This window comes from Triticum aestivum, chromosome 6D (genome assembly GCF_018294505.1).
Source record: "Triticum aestivum cultivar Chinese Spring chromosome 6D, IWGSC CS RefSeq v2.1, whole genome shotgun sequence".
Taxonomy (NCBI): domain Eukaryota; kingdom Viridiplantae; phylum Streptophyta; class Magnoliopsida; order Poales; family Poaceae; genus Triticum; species Triticum aestivum.
In genome coordinates, this window is record NC_057811.1 from 30,928,562 (window position 1) to 30,944,086 (window position 15,525).

At 51.6% G+C, this 15,525-nt stretch overlaps 1 pseudogene; it reads right to left on the reverse strand.

Annotated features, from left to right (window-relative positions):
• LOC123142377 (AT-hook motif nuclear-localized protein 11-like) overlaps positions 1 to 15,525 on the reverse strand; it is a 26,094-nt pseudogene extending 10,569 nt beyond the window's left edge.

Below are 15,525 nucleotides of genomic sequence, written 5' to 3' on the forward strand. Positions count from 1 at the left end.
CTGGAGGGGGGAAACGGACGCGTCGGGTCTACACAGAGTGGATCTTGCTGTGGGTCTGGCCCGGATGTTGCTCCAAAGTGTTCCTATGGGCTGACCTACCACAACCGGGTGGATAGGTCCACTGCTCAAAGCCCGTCCGTGCAAAGTCAAAGGGCTATATCCCGTGGTCAAACACTACAGGGTTAGGCGGGACGGGGGCCCGGGGGGGTAAGAATGCCACTCGAGCGTCGCACCGGGCCCCCATACGTGCGGTGTGGTGTGGTGGCATGTCCGAAGAGGCGTCACGCGTCTCCGGGGTGTGCCCCCCCCCCTCACGAACGGCGATGACACGGTAGTAGACGTTCTGCGGTAACGATGCGGCGTGAATATTATTAAATACTCGGAGCGCGATAAAATCATGAGTTTTTTACACGACGCGGGCACATGTGCTGTAGGACTATGGTAATTTTTCATAATTGTTCGTGATGAAGTAGTATCTGAACAATTCCCTCTATGCGGATTGCTCTTCGCGTGTCTACGACTGTGGCCGGCGGCCTCCGGGGGCTAGCATGCCGCCAAATCTTGCGTAGGCGCCTCTCACAAGTCTGGAAGTGTTGTGGCGGGTGCAAACGCCCGGCACGCGTCTCCGGGGTGTGCCCCCCCTCACGGACGGCGCCACCGCCGGCACCTGGAGGGGGGAAACGGACGCGTCGAGTCTACATGGAGGGGATCTTGCTGTGGATCTGGCCCAGATGTTTCTCCAAAGTGTTCCTATGGGCTTACCTAACACAACCGGGTGGATAGGTCCACTGCTCAAAGCCCGTCCGTGCAAAGTCAAAGGGCTAGATTCCGTGGTCAAACGCTACAGGGTTTGGCGGGACGGGGGGCCTGGGGGGGTAGCAATGCCACCCGAGCGTCGCACCGGGCCCTCATACATGCGGGGTGGTGTGGTGGCATGTCCGAAGAGGCGGCACGCGTCTCCGGGGGGTGCCCCCCCCCCTCACGAACGGCGATGACACGGTAGTAGACGTTCTGCGGTAACGATGCGGCGTGAATATTATTAAATACTCGAAGCGCGATAAAATCATGAGTTTTTTACACGACGCGGGCACATGTGCTATAGGATTGATGGTAATTTTTCATAATTGTTCGTGATGGAGTAGTATCTGAACAATTCCCTCTATGCGGATTGCTCTTCGCGTGTCTACGACTGTGGCCGGCGGCCTCCGGGGGCTAGCATGCCGCCAAATCTTGCGTAGGCGGCCTCTCACAAGTCTGGAAGTGTTGTGGCGGGTGCAAACGCCCGGCACGCGTCTCCAGGGTGTGCCCCCCCCTCACGGACGGCGCCGCCGCCGGCACCTGGAGGGGGGAAACGGACGCGTCGGGTCTACACGCACTACAGGAAACAGCTACTTTGCCGTCTGCCATGGCGGACGGCAAAGACCTTTTGCCGTCAGCCGCGGACGGCAAAAGGCTCCGGAAAAGAAGGCTACGGTAAACAGCTGCTTTGCCGTCTGCTTCCTGGCGGCGGACGGCAAAGGCTCTTTGCCGTCCACAGCGGACGGCAAAGAGGGCCGACGGCAATAATTGCGCTGTCAGTCCGTTAAGTGGCTAACGGCAGACCTTTGCCGTCCGCCGCAGACGGCAAAGAGCCTTTGGTCTTTGCCGTCCGCCTTATGATGTCATCTACACGTCACTAGATGGAAGGTTCTTTGCCGTCTGCCACTGATGGCAAAGTGCAGGTTCTTTGCCGTCTGCCATGGACGGCAAAGTCTTTGCCGTCTGCCACTGTAGGCAAACTTACCAAATGGGTCAGCTCCCAGGAAGCACAGTTGGCTGCCACGTGGCTTCTTTGCCGTCCGCGGCTGACGGCAAAGAGGCCGTTGCCGTCTATGGCAGACGGCAAAGAGCCTGCATATTGTCTGTTTTTTCTGTTTTTTGTTAAATCCCACAATTTGCACAGAAAATATATATGACATATAGATATATTTCACAGGCATTCATCACATAAACAAGTTCATACATCATTTCATACATAAACAAGGTCCATCCATCATTTCATACATAAACAAGTTCCATCCATCATTTCATACATAAAGAAGTTCCATCCATACATAAAGTAGCACTCCATAGCTAAGGTGACTAGAATGAGAAGACAAGAATGAGAAGACAAGAAGAAGAAGAGTAGAACAAGCACTCCATCCAGCACATAATGAAATCTGCAAAATGGCAAAATAAGAAAGTTAGAAATGGATCGTTTTTGAGGTAACTAAGGTGAAATGGATCGTTTTTTGAGGTAACTAAGGTGAAATGGATCTTTTTTAGCTCACTTAGGTCAAATGGATCGTTTTTGAGCTAACTTAGTTGAAATGGATCGGTTTTGAGCTAACTTTGTTGAAATGGATCATTTTTGAGCTAATTTAGTTGAAATGGATCATTTTCAGCTAACTTAGGTGAAATGGATCATTTAAGAGCTAATTTAGGTGAAATGGATCGTTTTTTAGCTCACTTAGGTCAAATGGATCGTTTATGAGCTAAATTAGTTGAAATGGATCGTTTATGAGATAACCTAGGTAAGATGGGTCATTTTGGAGTTAACCTAGGTGAAATGGGCCATTTTAAAGCTAACGTAGGTAAAATGGATCATTTAGGAGCTAATGTAGGTAAAATGGGTCATTTTTGAGCTAACTTGGATGAACTGCATCATTTATAAGCTAACCTAGGTAAAATGGGTCATTTTGGAGGAAAATAAGCTAACTCTAGGTCATTATGGTAAGCATATTGGAGGAAATAAAGCTAAGTCTAGGTCTTTATGCATTTGTTAAGCAAAACACTAGAGAAACTTACCGTGATCAGGGAGGTGTAGGAGCGGGGTGGCTAGTGCCGCTACCTGGAGAAGGATCGTGCGATGCGTTTCTGGAGTTAAGCTGCACCAAAGATCATTTCCAATGTCTCGTTAGCATTACGACACTCAAATGTTAAGACTACCAAGTAATGTCCATTCAAACTAAACTCACCGTGCTCCCAGGAGCAATCACTGGCATCGGCGGAGCGGGCTGACCGGACTTCTCGCACACAGACTGCACATTTGGTTTTCAGAACAGAGTCATACTAGTTAGTAATGAGACTCAAATGTTAAGACTAGCAAGTAATCTGCAGAAGAAACTTAGCACAAGGAGCTCGTACATGGCCCTTGCCTGCATGTCATTCCGTGTCCTGTCCTCCTCCATCATCTTTCTCGTCCTCTCCTCCATCTCCCGCTGCCTCTCCGCCGCCTCCGCCAGAAGTTTCTCCGTTCTATCTCTCTCAGTCTGTATAGCAGCCTGCAACACCACTCACATGACCATTTGTAATCATTGATGGAAGCGCACACAATGTAATGGAGAAAGATAACTGAGTACGTATCACTAACCTTGATGGCGAGTTGCACTGGCCGTTCACGAGGCCTTATCTCAGGAGCGGAGCTCGACTGGCGCGCCTTGATCTCCGGGAGAGTGCTAGGACAACGGATAAGTCCATCTCCAATGGCTATGGAGCCATGGGACCTCCCGCCACCAGATATCATCACCAGCTCTGGATCAATGGGACCCTGGCTCGGGTTAAAGTCCTCCCCTTTCCTCGCCTTCCCCTCATCTCTATATCTCACGAGCTTGTTGTGGGAGGATATGTTGGTGAAGTTGTTTGCATCATCGAGGTCAGACTGAGAGAAAGCCTTGACTTTCTTGAAAGAGGCAGTGTGGGCCATGGCATACAGGTCGTACACCTCTGGCACCTTATCCACCTTATTGTGGCGTGCCTGAAAGAGAGAAACAATGTAAATTAGTAATTAAAGGGCTCAAGCTAGCATGATGAATGAATTGCATGAATCATGAAGCAAACCACATACCCAGTTGCGCCCGAACTGATATAAGTTGGAGCTGCCTTGATGGTGTGGCACACCTTCCATTTGGGCACGTTTGTCCTTGGCCTCGTTGTGGAGGGCTAGCCATTCTTTTGAGCACCACTCATTGACCAACACCTCCCAACAATCCATCCGATCCGCACACCATCTCGGAGGCGCCTAAGTTAGCAAATAGAAACTTGAGCGCTACGGCTAAGAATTACTAAATGAAGGAACTTAAGTAGAAGGCCTTAAGAATTACCTTCATGTACTGCTCCTTACTCAGGAACTTATCGCGGCACGCCGGCTTGGTCTTCTTGATAGCACGCAAGGCGTAGTAGTCTCGAACAGCCTGCACCCGAGCCTCGTGCCGTAAGTTCTGGAGTAGGCGCTTGCAGATGTTCTGGATAACATTTGCGCAGTCCTCCTCGTATCCCTCCTCACACCTGTAGAATGTCTGCAATCAAATGAGACAATATTGATTAGTACAATTAATAACTAGCTAGTTGAAGATTTTGAAATGTGTAAAGGAGAAATTACCCAGAACGTCCTGATCACCATGTCTGCCCTCGTGTCGCACACGACACCGTCGATAATGACATCCGGCGGGGCCGGGGCAGCCACGTAGTGCTCCCAGCTCAACCCAAGCTCTGGAAGCCGACCCTCACCAGGCAACGTGACAAACCCTGGGAAGTTTTGCCGGCAAAGAACTCCAAGGACGGAGTTGGGCCGGCGGACACTATGATGGTGGTCCCAACCCCTGCAGCATGACAAGGCCAACGCATTAGTTATTTGAAGAAACGTGAATGCAGAAGGTACAAAAATATTAAATGCACTTACGTACCTCTCCCCATCAGGGAAGATCAACCACCTCTGCTCGCGGGTCGCCGGCACGGACGGGAGCCGTGTAGCACCACGCTCGTAGACAGTGCCACCCTCCTCCTCAAGATCAGTCGGCTCCCCGCCATCATCAGCATGGCCACTCGGCTCCTCGGGCTGATCCGGTCAGGTACCCCATCCGGACGTGTGCTCCTCTGGGGTCTCGTGGGCCGAACTCTCGTGGGCCGAAGGCCAGTCGACCCGAGGCTCGTGGGCCCAAGACCCGTGGACCGGAGGCTCGTGGACCGGAGTCCGTGTAGCCTCCTCCTCGGACGAGTCCACCCTAGCAGTCACGTGCTCGGGTGAAACAGCTGGGGGTGGCGGCGAGGAAGGCGCCCTAGCAGTCACCCTACCTCCTCTCCCGCGACCACGTGCCCCACCTCCTCTCTTCCTACCTCGTCCCCTGCTGGGCACCGCGGTGGACGAAGAAGGGCCCGGCGGTGTGGACATACTGTCCAGCAACGCTCGGTGAAGAGGTACGTCTGGAATTGAAGACCTCTGACCACGCGCCGAGGAAGAAGGGGCCTTGGCGCGCTCCCGACCAGCGCCCACCATCTTTCAACACCTGCCATGACAAACAGTAAACGAAATTAGTACAACATAAAAAAAAGACCGACATGAATAATAATATGTGTATCACTTAAGTGTATCATCATCAAGTACAACATTAAAAAATTTAATACCTGACACTACTAATAATCTCGATCAGTATCATCAATAAATGCATAATCATCATCATCACTATAATCAATGACGGGCTCATAGGGTTCAGTGGCATCAACATGTGCAAGGCCACCTTGACGTAATCGGTCAAGCAATGACAGGTCATCCGCAGCAATAACCTCTTCTTGTTCCGGCTCTTCTTGTTCCTCCTCTGGGGTGATGTCGGATTCACTGTCGCTGTCTACTTCAATGTTTTGGGGTGAAGTATAGCGGTTCTTGAAACGCTTTTTGGAAAGACGTGTCTCTTGGAAGAATTCTCCTTCATATGTGTCTGGGTTAATGTGAGGTTCATAATCCTCTTCCTTTGGGGGAGATAGTCTAGCACGTGGCGGCACTTCATAAACGACATCCCAACCTTTCAGATTTGGATTAGTTTGGCAGGCCCACGGTAGATAGAATACTTGGGTCGCCTGTTGAGCCGTAATATAGACATCAGGAACATCTAAATGGGTGCTTTGGTTGATTTCAACTAGCCCTATATGTTCATGAGTTCTTCTAGTCTCCTTCGGCTGAAACCAATAACATTTGAAGACTACGACATTCGGTGGGTTTTCACCATAGAATAGAAGTTCATAAATTGCTTCAACTCTCCCATAATACTCGGTACCTCCTTCGCCGATAGCAGATACACAACAATTTGTAGACTTTCGGTCGGCCATAGATAGCTCTTTGCCATAGGTACGAAAGCGATACCCGTTGATGTCGTATTTGTCAAATGAACGGACCTTATAGTCAAAACCATTAGCGACTTGTCTCAATTCGGCGTCCATAGACTCTGAATTAGCCTACAAGTTTAATATGAAAGGATTGTTGCATTACGCACAAATTAGCGAATGAAACCGGGATAGCCACCTACAAATTAGCCTACAAGTCTAATAGAAATTACCGTTTGTTTGAACCAAGAGATGAAACCGGGATAGCCGCCACCTTGCTTTGCGAGAAGCTCATACTCTTCGACAGAATCCTTTTGGATCACCGCTCCATACGAGAATAAGGCGACGTATCGACTGTATGAAATATCCAGGAATAAGAGCAGTTCAAAGGAAATAGAAGTTGCGAAACTATGTACCGAGAACATACTCGATGTACGGCCGCACTTCTATCAGGTTGTTGAAGATATACAACGAAATGGTCCGCCATTGTTCGTTATCCAAAGATACTGGATTTGAAACACTGGCTGGTGCGAGATTCCCTTTGAATAGGCTGAGGTTGGATCCACCCTTTTTAGGGTCGTCAGCATTGTACCGAGGCTTCGGATTATGCAAATGACGATTTTTGGCTTCGTAGTGTGCTGTCACGAAGTTTGCCGCCTCCTCAGTGATGAATGCCTCAGCCATCGATGCTTCAATTCTACGTTTATTTTTACATTTTTGTCGAAGCGTCTTCTGCATCCTCTCAGTTGGGTAGCACCAACGATTTTGCACGGGCCCCCCCCAATCTTGCCTCGGTCGGGAGATGCAAAATCAAATGTTGCATTGGATTAAAGAAGCCCGGTGGAAAGATCTTCTCTAACCTGCAGATCAACTCCGGCGCCAACTCTTCCATTTCTTCTAGCACGCCAGGCAATAGTTCTTTCGCACAAAGAACACGGAAGAAATAGCTGAGTTCTGCCAGTACTAGCCATTCATCCTCAGGGATGAAGCCACGCAACATCACCGGCATTACCCGCTCAATCCATATGTGCCAATCATGACTCTTGAGACCAAATATCTTCAATTTATCAAGACTGGCTCCCCTTTGTAGATTCGCTGCATACCCATCGGGGAACATCAACTGCATTTTCACCCACAAGATAATTTCCCTCATAGCCGGCCTTCCAAGATTGAACCATGCCTTTGGCTTCGTCCAGTTCTGATTTCCTTTCGGTTCTTTCATGTTTTGTAACGGCCTATCACATAGAGCCTCCAGATCGACTCTAGCCTTAGTATTATCCTTTGACTTCCCATCTATGCCGAACAATGTACCAAAAAGTGCCTCGGCGATATTCTTCTCAGTGTGCATCACGTCGATGTTGTGTGGGCAAAGGAGGTCTTTGAAGTAAGGCAGATCCCATAAGCATGTTTTGTGAGTCCAGGCGTGCTTAGAATTATACCCCTTGAAGTACCCTGGACGCTCGGGATCTGGCTCGAGAGCGTTTAACTGATCCAGGGTCTGTTGGCCTGTCAATGCATGTGGTGCAGAGTTTTTGACAACTCTACCTCTGATGAAGTTCTTCTTGTCTTTCCTGAACTTATGGCGAGGATTCAGGAACTCTCTATGCATGTCGAAGCAAGAAAACTTGCGACCAGCCTGAAGCCAACGAAACTCAAGAGCTCCCTTGCATGTGGGGCACGGGAACCTTCCATGCACACACCAGCCAACGAATAGCGCATACGCCGGCAAGTCATGCGTCGAGTACATGTACCAGATACGCATTATGAAGTTCCGTTTGCTATAGGCATCGTATGTCTTGAACCCATTATCCCAGGCTTCTTGCAATTCGTCCTTAAGCGGTTGCATGTACACATTCATATTTTCCCCCGGATAGTTGGGCCCTGGAATTATCAACGTCAGGAAAATGTTCTTTCTTTGCATAATCTGTCCGGGGGGGAGATTGAGTGGAAAGACAAATACGGGCCAACAACTGGATTGGGCTGCCGTCATACCAAACACACTGAACCCATCCGTGCTGATGCCGACTCGAGGATGCCTCGGATCTGCCGCTTTGTCACCATGTAATTCATCAAACTTTTTCCACGCAACACCATCCGATGTGTGTACAATCATCAGATTCCCATCTGCATCTAGTTCGGTTCTTTTGCCCGTTTTGTGCCATGTCATCTGTCTGGCCGTCTCTTCGACCATGAAAAGACGTTGAAGTCTTGGTACGATTGGCATATACCGAAGAACACTAACGGGGATTTTGGTCTGTGTCTTCTCACCCATACCATTGTCTACCACAACATACCTGGAAGACTTGCAAATGGGACAATAGTTCAAGTCCGCATAGTCAAGCCTAAACAAGACACATCCTTTCTCACAGGCATGTATCTTATCATAGGGCATCTTCAGTGCACGGAGGATTTTGTCCGACTGGTATAGGTTTGCAGGCATTACATGGCCTTTGGGTAGAAAGCGTCCAAATACTGTCATCATTGCATCGTAGCATTCTCTGCCCAAGTTGAACTGAGCCTTCAGAGCCATTACTTGTGAGATGGCATCCAACTGACAAAGCTCAGTGTGCTCATGGAGCGGACGTTTTGAAGACTCCAACATTTCATTGAAGGCCTTTGAAGTCTTGCACCATGTTTTCCATCCCGGTACCATGCTCGTCGGTGCGACGACGATCCACCTCAGCTCGGTCACGTTGGGCAGACTCACCATGAAATGTCCACACCGTATAATCGGGCGTAAAACCACTCTTCTGCAGGTGTTTGCCCATTTCAGCCTCTGTCCTCTTTTCCCAATTGCCGCACCGTAAACAGGGGCACCAGGTTTTCCTCTGGCCATTTGCAAATGCGGCTCGCACAAACCCCTTGGTTTTTGTGAACCATTCAGTGCTCCATTTGTTCTGACCAGTGTGACCGGTGTACATCCACGCACGATCACTCATCTTGACTTTCAGAGCTACTAGACACACAACAAATATATATATATATATATATATATATATATATATATATATATATATATATATATATATATATATATATATATATATATAATTCACCATGTATGTATTCATCAGTTGATCTACTTTGTCAATTTTATTACGTCCATGCAACCTACACTCTAATAGGTAATGATAGGTCCTAATCCCACCCGAGTATGTTTAGATTGGGTTCATTTTCCCATGCTATGCTCCGGATCCTACGCAAAATTTCGGCAGCACCTCCCCGCTGTTCTCCTGATACACGTCTCTGCAATAAACATAGAGGATGTGTACCCGGAGAACAACAGGGGAGGCACTGACGAAATTTATGCGTCGGATCCGGAGCAAAGCATATGGGAAAACGAACCCAATCTAAACATACTCGGGCTGTCCATGGATAGCATTGGACAATTCGAAAGAATCAAGGTTATAAATATGCAAATGCATGCATATTTATAACTATGACGCTTTTGAACGGGAGACACATATTGGTTACGCATACTGATGATTCAAGACACATATGTAGCTAGCTATCAAGTTTCATCGAAATAGATCAAATAATTAATGGGGGAGGAGGACATGTCATTTGTGCTCACCCACGAACGAAGGGGCAGAGCTCGTCAAACGCACGGCGAGGTCGTCGAACACCAAACCTCGCAGCGATGAAACAACTGCAAATTTAAAACTACCCGATCAACACAATTATATATGATGTTTTTCATAACAAAATCGAAAGATATATGACCTAACTAATAATTCACAAATATATGACCCCGTCGGCTTCTGGAAGGCCAAAGAACACCTTTTCGGGAGGTGTCGGGGGTCGGGGTGTCGTGTCGGTCTCGGGGTGCCGTGTCGGGGTCGGGGTCGGGGTGTCGGGGTCGGGGTGTCGGGTCGGGGTGCCGGGTCGGGGTCGGTGTGCCGTGTCGGTGTCGGGGTCGGGGTGTCGGGTCAGGCTCGGGGTCGGGGTGTCGGGGTCGGGGTCCGGGTCGGGGTATCGTGGTCGGGGTCTCGGGGTCGGGGTGCCGGGTCGGGGTCGGGGTGCCGTGTCGGTGTCGGGGTCGGGGTGTCGGGTCAGGCTCGGGGTCGGGGTGTCTTGTCGGGGTGCCGGGTCGGGGTGTCGTGTCGGTGTCGGGGTGTCGTGTCGGTGTCGGGGTCGGGGTCTCGGGGTCGGGGTGTCGGGTCGGGGTGCCGGGTCGGTGTCGGGGTCGGGGTGTCGGGTCAGGCTCGGGGTCGGGGTGTCTTGTCGGGGTGCCGGGTCGGGGTGGGGGTGCCGTGTCGGTGTCGGGGTCGGGGTGTCGGGTCAGGCTCGGGGTCGGGGTATCGGGGTCGGGGTGTCGGGTCGGGGTGCCGGGTCGGGGTGTCGGGTCGGGGTGTCGGGTCGGGGTGCCGTCTCGGGTTCGGGGTGTCGGGTCGGGGTGCCGGGTCGGGGTCGGGGTGCCGTGTCGGTGTCGGGGTAAGGGTGGGTGTGGTGTCAGGGTGTCGGTGTCGGGGTGTCGTGTCGGTGTCGGGGTCTGGGTCTCGGGGCCGGGTTGTCGGGTCGGGGTGCCGGGTCGGGGTGCCGGGTCGGGGTCGGGGTGCCGTGTCGGTGTCAGGGTCGGGGTGTCGGGTCAGGCTCGGGGTCGGGGTGTCGGGGTCGGGGTCGGGGTGTCGGGGTCGGGGTGCCGTGTCGGTGTCGGGGTGTCGGGGTCGGGGTCTAGGGGTCGGGGTGTCGTGTCGGGGTGCCGGGTCGGGGTCGGGGTGCCGTGTCGGGTCGGGGTTTTTTCCTGTTTTTTCCTTTTCTTCTTCTTCCTATTCTTCCTTTTCTTCCTCTTCTTCTTTTTTCTTCTCCTCCTCCTCTTCTTCTTCTTCCTTTCCTTTTTCCTCTTCTTCTTCTCCTCCTCTCCTCTTTTTTCTTCTTCTTCTTCCTCTTCTTCTTTTTTCTTCTCCTCCTCCTCTTCTTCTTCTTCCTTTCCTTTTTCCTCTTCTTCTTCTCCTCCTCTCCTCTTTTTTCTTCTTCTTCTTCCTCTTCTTCTTTTTTCTTCTACAACCTAAACCTAAAACTAAACCTAAACCTAAAACTAAACCTAAAACTACAACTAAAACTAAATCTAAACTAAAACTAAAACTAAAAAGGAAAAAAAAGAAAAAAACAGAAAAAAAAACTGAAAAATGGGGGGCTCACCTAGGGGTGGAGGAGGCCGGTGGAGGAGGGGGCGGGGCGGTGGAGGAGGCGGCCTGGGGGCGGCGGCGAGCCGGGGCGGCGGCGGGGGCGACGGGGCGGCGGGGGGCGCGGGGCGGCGGGGGGCGCGGGGGACGCGGGGCGGCGGGGGGCCGGGGCGGTGAGGGCGACGGGGCCCCGGGGCGGCGGCGAGCCGGGGCGACGGGGCGGCGGCGGCGCGCGGCGGGCGGCGGCGTGGGAGGAGAGAAACGGCGGCGTGGGAGGGAGAGGGAAGAAGTGAGTAACGGGCGGGGGTACGGGCCGTTAGGTAGTAGGCTCTTTGCCGTCCGCCCCCCTTTGCCGTCCGCTTTTTTGCCTCTTTGCCGTCTGCTAGCTGACGGCAAAGAGGTGGCCCGTTAAGTTTTTCAAAAACGGGCGGGGGGTGGGGGCCACCTCACTCTTTGCCGTCCGCCAGCGGACGGCAAAGATTCTTTGCCGTCAGCTGGCCGACGGCAAAGAGCGGGCAGACGGCAAAGAGCTTCTTTGCCGTCTGCCCTTTCTTTGTCATCTGCTTTTGGGTAGCTGATGGCAAAGAGCTTCTTTGCCGTCAGCAAGCAGACGGCAAAGAGCTGGCAGATGGCAAATTAGCTGATTCCAGTAGTGACGGAGGGGATCTTGCTGTGGGTCTGGCCCGGATGTTGCTCCAAAGTGTTCCTATGGGCTGACCTAACACAACCGGGTGGATAGGTCCATTACTCAAAGCCCGTCCGTGCAAAGTCAAAGGGCTAGATCCGGTGGTCAAACGCTACAGGGTTAGGCGGGACGGGGGCCCTGGGGGGGGTAGCAATGCCACCCGAGCGTCGCACCGGGCCCTCATACATGCGGGGTGGTGTGGTGGCATGTCCGAAAAGGCGGCACGCGTCTCTGGGGTTTGGCCCCCTCCAAGTGACGGCGGCACTGCCTTGCGTGCAGGGGGGCACACCGCGGAGCCCCAAGACGGGCGTCTACGCATGCCTGAACACTTTCACATATGCATCGGGACCCGTGCGATGTTTCGGTGACATAGCTACACCCCGAATCCCCCCACCAACCAGAATTCCCTCTGTGTCGACAGTTTCCCCCCTCCATGACACGGCGATAGCGACGTTCGTAACGGGGGGCAATCGATATACCATCGGGGTACTTTTTTTAGATAAGGCATAATTATCTTATGGAAAAACAAAAATTAAAATAAAGTAAAAATAACAAAATAAAGTAAAATAAAAAAATAAAGTAAAATAAATGTATGCCGACGGCAAGGCCGTCGGCATATCTGTGCACACACGGAGATGCAGTCCCACGGATCGATGACGTGGCATGGCACACGGATCGATGACGTGGCAGAGCGACCTATGCCGACGGCTATGCCGTAGGCATACCTTTGCCATAGATAGTATAAAGCAAAATTAAAAATAAAACTAAATAAATATATGCCGACGGCATAGCTGCGCACACGGATCAATGACGTGGCAGAGGGGCATGGGCCAGGTCTATGCCGACGGCTATGCCGTAGGCATACCTCTGCCATAGATATGCCGACGGCCGCCGTTACCTCCCGTCGGCGTAGTTTCAACGCCGTCAAACGGTCAGCGCTGACCGGGTAAGTGGGCCCGGGCTATGCCGACGGCCGCGCCTATGCCGACGGTCCCCGTAGGCATATCTCGAGCGGTCCCGACGGCCATGTCTATGCCGACGGCCCCGTCGGCATAGATGGATGTATGCCGATGGCTTTTCTACGCCTACGGCCTGTCCTTGGCCGTCGGCATAGGTCCATCTATGCTGACGGGGGCCGTCGGCATAGGTGAGGCCGTCGGCGCAAGCAGTTATTCTGGTAGTGTGCTGAAATAGGGCGCACACGACCGAATCCGATCCGATCCAGCAATCTACATGCGTCAAGCACCTAATGAACATCTCTAGCGGAGCCTTCAGAAAATCGTCAACGGCCAGATCAATGAAGGTCGGCATCAAGCATAACACCATCTTGCACTAGAAGGACCCTAGGACTGCCGCCGGAGGGGAACATATCTGGGCCGGGAACACGAGATCCGCCGCCGTCGGAGTGCTGCTCACATGACCGCATGAGATTGCAGCCGCTCGCCGCCAAGCCGTGCAGCAGATCAAATCAAGTCCTGCATGCAATGCCGCCGGAGATACGTGCAGCCGCCGGTGGTTGAGCCGTGCGGCAGATCGAGGTGGTGCTCCCATGGCCGCAGGAGATACGTGCAGCCACCGGACATCAAGTACAGCATGCAACGTGGTCAGAGATACGTGCAGCCGCCGGTCGCCGAGTTGTGCCGCAGATCAAGTGCTGCATACAAGGCCGCTGGAGATCCATGCAGCCGTGGAACAGATGGAGGGACCGCTGGGATAGGAAAAAGCTTCCGATGGAGAAGCGGAGCGCCCCGCCGCCATCGTCCTAGGTATCCGCGCAGGCTTTTCTGGCGGTTAGCCTCTGATGGCGGCGAGACAGGATTGTAGACGGCGGACTAAGAGGCGGCGGCGCGAGATCCCCTGAGTCGCTGCGGGCGACGCGGGGTCGTTTTTGTCCGGAGGCGGGGATGAAGATGAGCTCGTATATGATACTGTTATCTGTTTAGGAACAAAAAAAGGTAGAAACAGGAGCTTTGTTCTATATTCTGAATATTAACGGATGGATTGATCTGGTAGATTGTTGTTACCTGCACAGTACTGACAGCTACCAATGCTCCACCAAGAACACCTTCAATGACATGCCTCTCCGGGTTGCAGAGCGTGACGCTGATCCTGTCAGTTTGATTTTGCTGGCCATCATTCAGATTGTAAGAGCCGGATAAACTGAGGATTTCATGCAACCCCTACAAACAAATTCACATCATGGATGGGTTACATACAAGTCAACCTCATAAATGGCACCCCGCAAAAAACAAAACCTCGTAAATGGCAGGGTTGTTGTAGGACAGAGGATGATTGCCGGGTGGCGGAGGACGGCCCTGGAGAAAGATCCCATCGCTGAGAGCGCGCACACCGCCCTCGCCGATTGGCTCGCGAATGCTGCAATCTTCCCCGTGCGACGTCCTGTCAAGGCGATTGATACAATTTTATCTGTCAGTTCATTAGGTGCAGCAGGATAACAGAGGAATAAAATGGAATTCAGTAGTGTTTGTATCAGTGTTGATGCCGGTCTAATTGTTCGCAGGAGGACAAACAAAAGAAGGCGCTGCAAGTTCAAAGCATCGAGACTTTGCGGTATGTCGTAAACTTATGATGTCTATTTTCTGTGGTGGTTTGTGTTTCTTGTGACGATTGTGTATGACCATGGCCCTGCACAATAGGAAGCATAGGATCCCTGATGATGCATATTCACTGTTGCACACTTCAGGGTCATTTTGAGAGAGATGCATGCCTGTCAAACTGCTCTTGAAGTGAACCGCTTTCAAACTCTGTTCATGGAGCCAATGGGGGTAAATAGGGTGTGGCATTGGTGGGCAGTGACCCAGTTTCTTCTTGCTTGTATGACCTCGGAGTCGCATTCCCCCTCCCCTGTCCGCGACAAGCCTACCTTGTTGGAAACAGTCGGTTTGAGCGTACCTCCAGGGATATCCTGAGCGCTTTGACGATCATGCAGGCATGTTTCTCCAAGAGGGCCAGATTTGCACACCCCCAACCAGAGCCTGCATGGGTTTGAGGTAACCAAGTGATCTACCCAAAAATTCAGTAAAATGAAGAAAAAACTTGTATATAAGAATAAAAGCATTGAAGTAAAGAAAACAACAATGGTTGAAGCATATATACTAGTAGTGGTTGAATATAAATGTTTGAATGAAGAAAGTAAGTGCACGGTGATTGTAAGTTGGTCAAATATAGCAACGGTGGTCGTTGGAGTCTGATCCTTTTTTTTAAACGGAAGAAAAAGCTTTGCCTCATCTCATTAAAAAACGGGAAATAACAAAGTCTGTAGAGGGCCATTACACCTCACACAAATGGAAAGAAAACACAAGCCTGCTCTCGCGGCATCAAAAAACCCAAATGGGTCGCCCCTGCGATAGTCCTGAGCCTCACCTCGGCTTTAATAGCCTCGACCAACACGTTTGGCAACCTACATACATGCTGAAACACCCTCGCGTTTCTCTATTTTCACATTTCCCAAGCAACAAGCATGATGAGTGATGAAATCGCCTTCCTCCTGTGGCCACGCCTAAGAATCACCGCCGTCCACCACTCTTTGACCGTGGGGATCCCGTTCCAGGCCGCAACATCCAGCTCAGGGGCATCCAT